Raw genomic sequence first — 13,461 nt, 5'->3', positions numbered from 1 at the left:
TAGGCAAATAAGTATTATCTTCATTTGCATAATTAAGAAATTGAGGCAAAATAGAATTGAGGGATATTGGAATTATAACTAAAGTATTATGATTCTTGATCTCTTTGTTAATAGTCCACAGAGCCATTCCAGTGCTCTTAGTTTAGGTATTAGCATTTGAGTAAAATTTTCTGAAAAGGAAATTACTTATTTTGTAAATATTACCCTCAGTTTCAATCCTTCTCCTGTCTTCTGTTTTGCTAGGTGACTGAAAGGAGAGAAAGAAGGACTTTTGATGTAGCTAGTGGTAGAATGCTTGCCCAGCATGTTTAAGGCCCTGGATTCAATCCCTAGAACTGCATTAAAAAAAAAAAAGAGAGAGAGAGAGAGAAAAAAAAAACTTTTTCTGCTGGTATATTGCCATGACCTTCCAGAAAACAGGAATTAAGTGAAAAGGTCTAATTTACTCTGTGTAATTTCATCAAAACCAAATTTATTTACAAGGCAGCGTTCTCATTCAATGGAATTACATAGTTTATATATTTGCATATGTATTATATATATGAATATACATGTTATATATTTAAACTGACCCCCCAAAATATATGTTTTTTAAAAACCACATTTCTTCTTTTCCCTGCCATTGACCGAAATGACACTCATTTCCATGCATTAGCACCTGCCTAGGGGCCTACTGAATCAAAAGAGCAGTGAGCAAAGTGCTTTTAATTGTCCTAGCTTTGCTAGAGCTTTTCTTGCTCTCAGAAACACAAAAGACTGAATGGTGTTAGAGGGCTGTACTGAGAAGTGTTTTCCTTTAAAACTCTAAGCAGATGATTCAGTTACTGTGGCGGGACATTGTCTTGTACAGATGAGTTCATGAGCCCATCTTCATTCCAACTATGAGAGTATCACAAAGCAATTGTGAGTTGCAGTTGCCTTAAATAATTACCCAGGAAAACCAGGCAAATGTCAGAGTTTACTGATTTGTCATTAATGCAGGACTCTGTCCTCTTAGAATTGTACTTTCTAATTACTTGAATAAAGTTTTGTGTACAAAATTTATACGAATATTGTCATATTCACTGTAACAAAGTGTTTAACAGGCTGTGGAACCAATCTGTTCAAATCCTGACTCTACATTTTGCAAGTTGTATGTATGATCTTAAACAAGTTCCTTTATCTTCCCTGAGCCTGTTTCCTTTTCCAAAAAAGAGAATAATAGAATTTACCTTGTAGAGTAGTTGTGGGAATTTAGTTAATACACAGAAAGCATTTAGAATACTATGTGGCATGTAGTAAGTGTCCAGAAAATGTTAGCTAATAAAACTGTTTATGTTTTTAAAAACTGGTTATAAAAATTGGCAGAAACATGGGGCTGAAGTTGTGGCTCAGCAGTGGAGTGTTCATCTAAACACGTGCAAGGCCCTGGGTTTGATCCTCAGCACCACATAAAAATAAAATCAAGGTATTGTGTCCAATTACAACTAAAATAAAATATTTTTTAAAATTGGCAGAAACAACCAGACATGGTGGAGCATCTCTGAGGAGGCTGAAGAAGGAATATTGCAAATTTGAGGCCAGCCTTGGCAATTTAGGGAGATCTTGTCTCAAAATTAAAAAAAGAGAGAGAGAGAGAGAGACAGGGATGAAGCTCAGCGGTAATAGAAGCCCTAGATTCAATCCCCGTTATGGGTGGCGGGGCACAGAGACACAATTATAAATTACAGAAAATAATCTTGGTGTATCAATATTGTTAACATATATAAATTATTGTTTGCTCACCATTCCAATAAAATTCTTTATTTATTTGCTGATTTCATTTTAATCACAAAATCAGGAATTTCTTAAACATGCCTAGTCCTTTCTGGATTAAGATATGAATAAATTTACATCTAATGTAAATTAAAGATGCAGTTTAGTGTTCATTTCTAATCAGTATTCATTTATACTTAATTTTTATCTACAAACAGACACTTATTAAGCTATTACAGTATGCCTAATGAAAATATAGAGATGAAGAAGATATAACCCTTGCTTTCAAGAAGTTCACAATCTAAAGGGAAAGGGCAAACATAAAAATTATTAATTATGTTGATAGTTGTTATGGTTTAGATGTGGTGTTCCCTGAAAGCTCACATGTGAGACAGTGCAAGAAGGTTTGGAGGAGAAGTGATTGGGTTATAGCCTTAGCCTAATCAGTGAGGTAAGCCTGGATGGGATTAACTAAAGTGGTAGAGTGTGGCTGGAGGAGGTGGGAATTGGGGCGTGGCTTTGGTGTATATATTTGTATCTGGAGAGTGGTTCGTGAGTCTCTCTGCTTCCTGATGTGAGCTGTTTCCCTCTGCCACAGTCTTCTACCACGTTGTTCTGCCTCATCCTGAGCCCCGAGGAATGGAGCTGGCCTTCTCTGGACTAAGACTTTTGAAACCATGAGCCTCAAATAAACTTTTCCTCCCCTACAGTTGTACTAGTCAGTTCCTTTAGTCACAGCTATTTAAAAAAAAAAAAAACTGATTAAAATGATAGTCAAGTTCTAATAGATATGACCAATGAAAAATGAAAGCTCAGGAAGAAACACTTAACTAGTTTTCTAGGAATCAAGGAAGACTTCTAAAAATAGGTAGTATTTAAGTCAAGAATTCAGAATGAAAAGGAAATGAGGTCATGCCTGCTCTAGGGAAGTTCACACACAAAGGTATAGATGCTAAGAAAATGGAGAAAACATACCATAGTATCCAAGTACGTTGGTGTGTTTCATGTGTTGAGATGTAGTGGGGAGCAAGTCTGAAGAACTGGAAGCTACATCATAAGAAATATGAACTTTATCGTATATCAGTGGGAAACCATGGAAAGATTTAAAGCAATTCAGTTCAGCAAATATTTGTATAAATGTTAATTCTGTGCCAGATTCTGTGTTAAATACCAGAAACATAAGATAAATAGGTCACAGTTTTATAAGAATGATATGATTTTCTTTATCTTTTGAAAAGATCATTCTGTTATGTTACAGAAGAGTAGAGGAAATAAAATTTGGAGGAAGGAAGATTAGTTAATCTAAGCAAGACATTATGATCTTGAGTTGAGTCGTTGTTTAAGGAAGTTAAAGAGAAAAGGCTGGAATGGAACCAGGTCGTGGCGCATGCCTGCAATCCCAGAAGCTTGGGAGGCTGAGGCAGGGGGATTGCAAGTTCAAAGGCAGCCTCAGTGACAACAAGGCATTAGGCAACTTAGTGAGACCTTATCTCTAAATAAAAATACAAAAAAAGGAGGGCAGGTGCTGGGGATGTGGCTCAGTGGTTGAGTGCCCTTGAGTTCAATCTCCAGTACCCACCCCCTCTGCAAAAAAAATAAATAAAGGTTAGAATGGAGAGATACTTAGGAAGCAGAATCCCAGGATTTAGTGACATTTTGGATGTGGAACTGGAGAAGCTGAAGATTAATTCCAGAGCAAAGGCTCCCACTTGTCTCTGTGGCCTATTGCATGCCACTTTATCCCTTCCTGTTGGGTTTTTCAGTTATATTCTTTGTTCTTTCTGCCTCAGCCCCTCTGCATATTCCCTCTCCCCTCCTTTCTCTCTCTTCTCCCTATAGTCCTCTGTATCATTATTACCATTTCCCTTCCTTTCACTTAATTAATTCTTCCTTCTTCTATCAAATTCTACTCAAGATGTTATTTCCTCAAGGAACTCATCACCTCTGCTCTGAAACCAAGTCAGGTATACCCAGTTGATACTATCCTATCATTCTGTACTTCTTTATATATAACTCTAGATGGACATAGTACCTTTATTTTGTTTATTTTATTTTATTTTTTATGTGGTACTGGGGAATGAACCTCACAAGTGCTAGGCAAGTACTCTATCACTGAGTTACAACTCCAACCCCCATTCTGTACTTATTTATTTGCAGAATTTGTTGTTTAATATCCCTCTCCCTAACTAGACTATAAATCCCGTAAGACCAGGAATCATTAAGTCTTTTTAACAGATGTATACATGAGGCCTAACACAGTAAATATTAAATAATTATTAGTTGAATATGTTAGCCTTTATTTAAGGCTTTTTTTTTTAAGAAGGGAAAAGAGCCACATATGGTGCACAACCTGTAATCCCAGCTACTCAAGAGGCTGAAACAAGAAGATTGCAAGATTGAGGTCAGCCTGGGCAATTTAGCAAGACCCTGTCTCAAAATAAAAAAACAAAAAATGTTGGGAGTGTAATTCAGTGGTAGAGTCGCACTCCACCCACCCACCCACCCACTGTAGACTCAGTCCCCCTATGAGCCAAGAGATTAACTTATTTCTGGGTTTTTGTCTCTTCAAATTTCCCGTGCTCCCAAAGGGAAAGACAATTGCTGAGTTTTTGGTTACCATATTGAATCTGGACAGGAAACTGCATGTTGAATATTCTCTGTCATTTATCTCTGTTAGGATTCCATTTTTCTATTAGTTTGGTAATTGAGTGAGTATTATGGTAGCAGGCCATATATTAAAAAGATTAAATTTTTTTAAAAAGATTAAATTTAGTTAGTATGATTTAGCAATATCCTAATTTTAGAATTTTTTTTCAAGAAGCAATACCAGGCATCACTCTGATTTTCCTAATCTATGAAAATGACATTGATGTTTTAGAAACATAATGGAAATAAAATTTAGTTGTTAGAAGCTTAGATTCTGAAGCCAGACTTCCTGGGTTCAAATCTTAGCTCTGCCCCACTTTCTTTACCAGCAAATAGGAATAATAATAGTACTAAGCACATAATATTGTGGTAAGTATTAAATGATTAAATATATATATATATATTTAATGTTATAATATACATATAAAAGTGTTAAGAAAAAAAGTACCTAGTACATGATAAGTACTCAAAATATTATCACGTAAAATTATTTATTTTCTTTCTTGATTAAAAGAAGCAATTTATTGTATGTATTCAGGAAGTAAATTGAATTGAAAGAAACACTATAAACTTATTTTTCCTAGTTTTTATAGCCCAAGTTGTTTCGGGATGTGAAATCATGATCATTTCAATTTCTATTCTCATGACGATAATCATGCAATGAAATTAGGACAAATCATGTAACTATTCTGAGTTGCTTCCTCATCTATGAAATGATTATCTCTTAGGATCTTTGTTCATTCTGGGCAGAATCTTTCCTTTTAAATGAATATAAACTCCACAGTCATAAAAATTAAAGTGTCTTCATTTGGTATGATTAACAGCTAAGGTACCAGGTAGTTTCATATGAAAATAATATTTGAATTAAGCCATGAAGAATATGATTTTCTTATTTGGAAACGCACACATGCATACTGCATTATATATATGTATATATTATATGTTTATATATAACATATATGTATTAATGTATGTCCAAATGGTCCTTAGTACTTTCTGTTCAATCTCTGGTTCCATTCAGCCTATACCTTGGATTCCCTCAGTCTTAATGTGGAAAAAGAAAATTGTTAATGAACAATTTCAGTTAATTTCTTTTGCTTCTTGTGCTACTGTTCAGTCTAAAAGTCAAGAGAATCAGAACTCTTTTTAATCCTTGAACTACTCATAGGTTTTAAACAATTTCTTCCTGATCTTGAGGCTCTTAGAGCTCTTGGTTCATATTTATGCATGGTAATCTTTAGCAAGGAACCTCCTGTAAAGTGCTTGGTTGTTAGGGCCCTATGAGGCCATTTTGGCACATTTTTTGAATCTTGCTTAAGTAACATATAGAGCATGTTGAAGGAAAAGAAAGCATGACACACTTACAAGGTGATAGAGCTCATATAATAGTAGGTATTTATAGAAAAAGATTTTCCTAGAAGTTGAGATGTCAGAGCCCTGTGATATGTAATCAAGAAGGAGCTATGGAACAATTTTATTGTAGTATTTCTAAACAATGTAGAGGTCAGGAAGAGAAACTATCTTAACCACAGGATAGATAGTTGAAACAAAGCATCTCTTTCTCAGGGTAAGCCTTGCTTTGTGATTTGGGGCTGAGGATGGAACACTGCTTGCAAAACTAAACAGGAACTCTTTGAAAGTATTTTGTGTTTTATTCTGGGTCTGTTCAGTGTTAAAGCATTTGAGAGCTTTTTCTTTTTTTTTTTTTTTAACTTGTGTATGAAGTGATAGAGCCACAGGGGTACTGCTCCCTGATTGCCTATTTTCTTCAAAAACAAGTCTCTACAAAATCAGGTCTACTATCCCTGACTGTTTTGCACCCCCAAAAAAAGGCAGGCTGAGAAAGGAAGGAAATATGGATGTTGACCCTTATGGCTTGCTACAGCCACTAGTGAAGCAAACATCATATGTAGCTTCCTTTTGTGCCTGGCTACTCCCTCTCCCCCTACTCCATTCAGTATTTTAATCACTTCAAGTCCTAAAACTGTTTTAAAAGTCTATATAATTCTTGGGCATTTGAGTATTTGATAAGTAGGATGATTTCACAATATCTGTGGGGTTTGAAGGATTATTGCAAAGGTAATATTCAGGAAAACTGTTTATAAAATAGTTTACTTTTCTCATGAGTTCTAAGCAGTTTGTGTGGTTGTTTCTGTTACTTCTTTTGTTATGAGCCCACCATATTCCAAGTACAAGCTAGCCACTTTGCATAGTTTTTTTCCCCTTTATTTTATAGGTAAGAGAAAGTGAGAAAGTTAAAAAAAATAATAATGATATACAAAAGCACTCCTAATGAAATAATAGGTGGAGAAGGTGATGACTGTTAAAAATCATGATATGAAAACCTTAAGGGACTTTTTAATAGATGGATCAGTCCTACAACACCAGAATCTACTGATCAATCCTAACCTCAGAAAAAAAAAAAAAAGACAAGCAATCAGGCATTATGTCTCCTGATATGATGCAATATAAAGTATTACAACCTATGAAGTAATTTCAACAAGAAATTATAACCTATGCAGTAATTTCAACAAAAACAAAAAAATCTGATCAAGTCTCTACAGCAATTATTTTCAATAAATAATTGACATATGGGGGAAGAAAGGGAACTTGTAGCTTAAGGGACATATCAATCATAGTAAATATCTAAGCCTTGTTCACATTCTGATTTGAACAGATCTCCTTTCTTCCTTTTTTCTTTTTTAAAGGTCAACTATGGAACTCTTAATACCAGATATTTGATGTTAAGGAATTATTACTAATTTTAAGTTCCTCTCTTTTAGTAATGCACACAGAGATGTTTACCAAAGAAAGGATATTTCTGGAATTTGCTTCAATATAATCCATGGGAGATTTGAATTGTATTGAGGTGGGAATTGGGAATGGGTAAATTAAATAAATTTGTCTTTTGTTAATATCATTGAAGCTGAGTGATGAACATACCTGGGGACTCATACTGTTCTTCAGATGCCTTTTTTTGTTTTGTTTTAAATAAAAGTTAAATATTAATGGGTACTCAATAAATACATGGTGGAATCAAAAAAGTTTTTAAAAATCAGGCTTCTATGTGTTTTCTTAAATTGGTAGATTATTGATGGACATGTTTATAGCAATTAGGTTTGCAATGAGTAACATTTCATTGAACCTATTCTATGTAGCTTTATTCTCAGGAGTAATGATACTTTTTAAAAATGTTATTAGGTTACAATAAGGCAAGAAGTATGAATATTTGAAACCAACTTTTCCTTTATCTTCTAAGAGATATGATGGGGAAAAGGAGCTACCAGCAAGGAAACTTCCACTGAGCTAGTCAGAGCCTTCTGCCTTTCAGTTGGGCCTAGTCCTGGCGCCTGAACTGTACCAATGTTAATACAGTTGATGGAACCCAAATATTTATTCAGCTCGAATGAACATGTTCCCAAGAGCATCATGAGCCTTAGCCAAAGTCTCTAGGGAGCCATATATGATTAGCTTTTGAAAAATTTTTTGCATAGAGTTTCTCAGTTGTTTTAACATTGACCTGCGGTGGAGACAGCTGGAATCTAAATTGAAACTTGACATTTTCATTCAAATTCTAACTTAATCTAGAGGGCTCAAACCATTATCAATGTTGTTAAATTGAAATTCTAGTGTTTTGGTTCTTATGGATCTGGGAATTGAACTCAGGGCCTCATGTCTGCTAGGCAAACACTAAGCCACATCCCCTAGTTCAAAATTTTAGAATTTTAATAAGCCTGAAAGTTATTTTCCAATGTTTCTAGTTGCATTGTTTTATAGTTTATAATTCAATTAGTTAATTATAGTACTGATTGACATATAATATGCTATTATATAGACAAAGTATGGTGTAATAATTAAGAGTGATCTGGCTGGATGTGATCTGGCTTTGACACTTACTAGAAGAGTGATCTTAATTATTAAACCTCTCTATGCTTGTATTTCCTCATACATAAAATGGAAATAATAATAATTAGAATTTCCAGAGAAACAGAACCAGTATGAGATACATAGAGGTAGAAGAGGGAGAGAGATTAATATTTATTTCAAGGAATTGGCCTGTTTGAAGTCTGAAATCTGTAGAGTGGACGGGAAACTTTTGTGCTCTGATGTTGCAGTCTTTTGGTTTGTTCTTAATCTACATGACTGCTTTTTTTTTCCCTTTAATCTACACTACTGCTTTTTTTTTTCTCTGATGTTGCAGTCTTGAGGCAGAATTTATTCTTTCTCTTCAGAAATCTGTTTTGCTTCTAAGGTCTTTCAGTTCATTGGATGAGGCCCACCCACACTATTGAGGATTTAGTCAGACAAATTTCCTTTGTAGGTGTGGTTAACACCTACAGTATACCTGCATATCAAAACCTAAAGTAGCTGGGTGTGGTGGCGCATGCCTGTAATCCCAGCCTCAAAATCACCCTCAGCAATTTAGTGAGGCACTTAGCAACTCAAGGAGACCCTGTGTCTAAATATAAAAAAAGGCTGGGGATGTGGCTCCCTGGTTAAGCACCCCTGGGTTCAATCCTCAGTATCAAAAACAAGCAAACAAAAAAAAACCTAGAGTAGTGTTTTAATAGCTATGTACTATAACCTAGTCAGATTAATACATACAACTAACCATCATAATATCAGTTCATAAAACTATGATAATTAAATGAATTAATGTATACATAGCATTCAGAACTGATCCTAACACATATGAGGCACTCATAAAGTACAAGTAACAGAGCTTTGCTGCCTATTGATGACAGATGAATGGATAAAGAAATTATGATGTATATGCACAATGGAATATTACTCAGCCATAAAGAAGAATGACTTTATGACATTTGTCAATAAATGGATAGACTGGAGACTATCATGCTAAATGAAATACCCCAATACCAGTAAAACCAAAGGTCAGATGTTCTCTCTGATATGTGGATGCTAACCCACAACAAGGGGGTAGAGAAGAAAATAAAAGTTCAGTGGATTAGACAAAGGGGAATGAAGGGAAGGGAGGGAGGATAGGAATTGGAATGACAGTGGAATGAATCTGATATAACTTTCCTATGTACATATATGAATACACTGCAGTGAATCTCAACATTGTGTACACCCACAAGAACTGGGATCCTAATTAGAATAAGATATATTCCATGCTTGTATAAATATATCAAAATAGATTTTACTGTCATGTATAACTAAAAAGGACAAATAAGATAAAAATAAATTTCAAAAAGAGCTTCTTTGCGTAAAATCAGCTAATATTTATTAAGTACCTATATTAGGCAGAGTTTTGGGCCCAACATGGTGGGAGATTGAGTGGTAATCATTGTAGAATCATAATCTGTCTGCACTTAGAGTGAACCTTAATGTGCATCTAGACAAGCCTCATTCTAAAAATGAGAAAGGTGATTCATAATATTTTTTCCACGCAACTTGAGTATTTTTTTAATATTTATTTTTTAGTTGTAGTTGTGGCACTGAGGATCGAACCCAGGGCCTCGCATGCACAAGGCAAGCGCTCTACCACTGAGCCACAACCCCAACCTGAGGTTTTTGTTTTTTTTTTTAAAGTAGTGGTTGTGTTAGTCAACTTCACAATCATATAAGGAAATACCTGAAGCAATTAACTTCTAGAGAAAAGATCTGTTTTGACCTGCAGTTCTGAAGGTGCCAAGATCAAGTGGCCCCATGGTTTTAGGCCTCTAGAAGAGCAATATATCATAGTAGGAGTGTGTGGAAGAGCAAACCAGTCACATTTAGATCTAGGAAGCAGAGAGAGAGACTGAGAGATCAGTTTTCCACAATCTCCTTTCACAGAATACCCCTCAATGATCCAAAGACCTTCCTTAAACCTCACATCCTAAAGGTCCACAGAGCCTTCTGGTATTACCACCCTGGGGACCACCCTTCTGGTAGTACCATCCCTTTACACGTGAACCTTTGGGTCTTATTTTAATTAACATAATTGTCTGAAACTTGAACTTTGTAAAGTTTTTTCTGTATTTTTAAATTTCATCTAATCATAATGGTAGCTCTTAAGCTTACATATGCACCTTTTATTATTTGGAAAATCTTCTTGTCAGAAGAATTTTACATATATATGTATATATACACATCATATAAACCATAAACAAATAATATTATAGAATGTATTGCTATCTTTTTAAATAAAGATTATTTAAAACTTCTTTCTGGTTCACAGTGTACAGTCCAGTTAAATTAACCTCACCTCCTCATTTCCTTCTCAGAGAATTTGTCACTGATATACAGAAATGCCTTTGATTTATCGGTGTTGACTTTATATCCTGATACTTTGCTGAATTCATTTACTAGTTCTAGAAGTTTTCTGGTGGAGCTTTTTGGGTCTTCTAGGTATAGAATCATATCGTCAGCAAATACTGCTAATTTAAGTTCTTCTTTTCCTATACATATCCCTTTAATTTCTTTTGTCTGTCTAATTGTTCTGGCCAGTGTTTCAAGAACTGTGTTAAATAGAAGTGGATAAAGAGGGCATTCTTGTCTTGTTCCAGTTTTTAGAGGGAATGCCTTTAATTTTTCTCCATTTAGAATAATGTTGGCCTGAGGCTTAGTGTAGATAGCTTTACCATGCTGACATATGTTCTTGTTATCCCTAGTAGCCTCAAAAAAACTCAAGTACTTGGGAATCAATGAAAGAGGTGAAAGATCTATACAATGAAAACTACAGGATACTAAAGAAAGAAATCAAAGAAGACCTTAGAAGATGGAAGATCTAGCTTGCTCTTGGATAGGCAGAATTAATATTATCAAAATGACCATACTACCAAAAGCACTATATAGATTTAATGCAATTCCAATCAAAATCCCAGTGTCATTCCTCATAAAATTAGAAAAAGCAATCATGACATTCATCTGGAAAAATAAGAGACCCAGAATAGCTAAAGCAAACCTTAGCAGGAAGAGTGAAGCAGATGGCATCACTATACCAGATCTTAAACTATACAGCAGAGCAGTAGTAACAAAACCAGCATGATATTGGCACCAAAACGACTGGAAGACCAATGTTACAGAATAAAGGACACCGAGACTAACCCACAAGATTACAATTATCTTATATTAGACAAAGGTGCCCAAAACATGCATTGGAGAATAGATAGCCTCTTCAACAAATGGTGCTGGGAAAACTAGAAATCCATATGCAACAAAATGAACTTAAACCCCTATCTCTCACCACGCACAAAACTCAAAGTGGATCAAGGACCTAGGAATTAAATCAGAGACTCTGGGTCTTATAGAAGAAAAAGTAGGCCCTAATCTTCATCATGTGGGATTAGGCCCCAACTTCCTTAATAAGACTCCTATAGTGCAAGAATTAAAACCAAGAAATAGTAAATGGAATACATTCTAGCTAAAAAGTTTCTTTTCAGCAAAAGAAACAATATGTGAGGTGAATAGAAAGCCTACATCTTGGGAGCAAATTTTTACCCCTCACATATCAGATAGAGCACTAATCTCTAGAGCATATAAAGAACTCAAAAAGCTAAGCACCAAAAACACAACCCAATCAATAAATGGGCCAAGGACCTGAACAGACATTTTTCAGAAGAGGATATACAATCAACAAATATATGAAAAAAATGTTCATCATCTCTAGCAATTAGAGAAATGCAAATCAAAACTACTCTAAGATATCATCTCACTCCCGTCAGAATGGCAGCTGTTATGAAGACAAACAACAATAAATGTTGGTGAGGATGTGAGGAAAAAGGTACACTCATACATTGCTGGTGGGACTGCAAATTGGTTCAGCCAATATGGAAAGCAGTATGGAGATTCCTTGGAAATCTGGGAATGGAACCACCATTTGACCCAGCTATCCCTCTCCTCGGTCTATACCCAAAGGACTTAAAATCAGCATACTACAGAGACACAGCCACATCAATGTTTATAGCAGCACAATTCACAGTAGCTAAACTGTGGAGCCAACCTAGATGCCCTTCAGTGGATGAATGGATTTAAAAAATGTGGCATATATACACAATGGAACTGTGATGAACTGTGATGTTAGTCAGATCTGACTCTAATCCTACATCTACCACTTGCTAGAGTTTTGGACAAATTACTTAAACTTTCTGAGCCTCACTTTACATTCTTTTAAGATAAGGAAAATAATGACTTCTTAAGGTTGTTGTGATGTTACATTACATACACAACACAGTTCTGGAATGTAGTAGGTTCTTAACAAATATTTGATGTTCTCCTTGTTTTTTTGTTACCACCCCGAGGCCTAGAAGTCCTATACCTAAGGTCTTATTAAACTTTTGTTGAATGACTGAATGATTAAATGAATGCATATTCTTGTGAGAAGAATTTTACATATATATGTATATATACACATCATGTAAACCATAAACAAATAATATTATAGAATGTATTGCTATTAGTTTTACTTTTTTCAGTTTAGTTGTAACTTAAAAATGTATTCTGTCTGCCTGTCAAAGTTATTGGTGCTTTGTGTCTATTGAGTAGAGATGGAATTCTAAGTAGTTTCACTGCACCAATCTCTGCCTTCCATATCTTAGAAGGATTTTTTGCCTTTAAGATATTCCATGTGGTCACCATTTTGGAATTGTATTTTTTCCCCAGTACTGGGTATGAACCCAGAGGAACTTTACCACTCAGCTACATCTGAGAGCTTTAATTTTTTATTTTGAGAACAGGGTCTTGCTAAGGTACTGAGGCTGGCCTTGAACTTGTGATGCTCTTGCCTCAGCCTACCCAGTAGATAGAATTACATGTGTGCACCCTCACACCCATCACTTGTATGGTTTAAGGAATAAATGTTGTCCTTGATCATCCTCCTGTCCTTCCTTGTGGCATTCTTTTGGTTTCACTTTCATTTATAGCATTCCCTTTAGATTTTACTGATACTAATTGTAGACTTAACTTTACCTACCATTTAGAGCTCAAAATCTACTATAGGAAATTCTTATGGGGTTTCTTTCCTTATTTATATTTGTGACAATGTAGAAGCTATGAACACTCCCCCCAGAAAAATGTACATATGGACAGGTGGGATAGAATATACCTATAATCCCTGAAACTTGGGAGGGTAAGGTA

The 13,461-nt window shown here is 35.1% G+C and overlaps 1 protein-coding gene across 1 annotated transcript in view; it reads left to right on the top strand.

Moving 5' to 3' along the window:
• Nucleotides 1-13,461, top strand: part of Zswim5 (zinc finger SWIM-type containing 5) — a 182,848-nt gene that overhangs the window by 110,868 nt on the left and 58,519 nt on the right. The window lies entirely within an intron of this gene.

This window comes from Marmota flaviventris, chromosome 10, assembly GCF_047511675.1.
Source record: "Marmota flaviventris isolate mMarFla1 chromosome 10, mMarFla1.hap1, whole genome shotgun sequence".
Lineage (NCBI taxonomy): Eukaryota > Metazoa > Chordata > Mammalia > Rodentia > Sciuridae > Marmota > Marmota flaviventris.
This window is presented reverse-complemented; position numbering and strand designations above follow the sequence as displayed.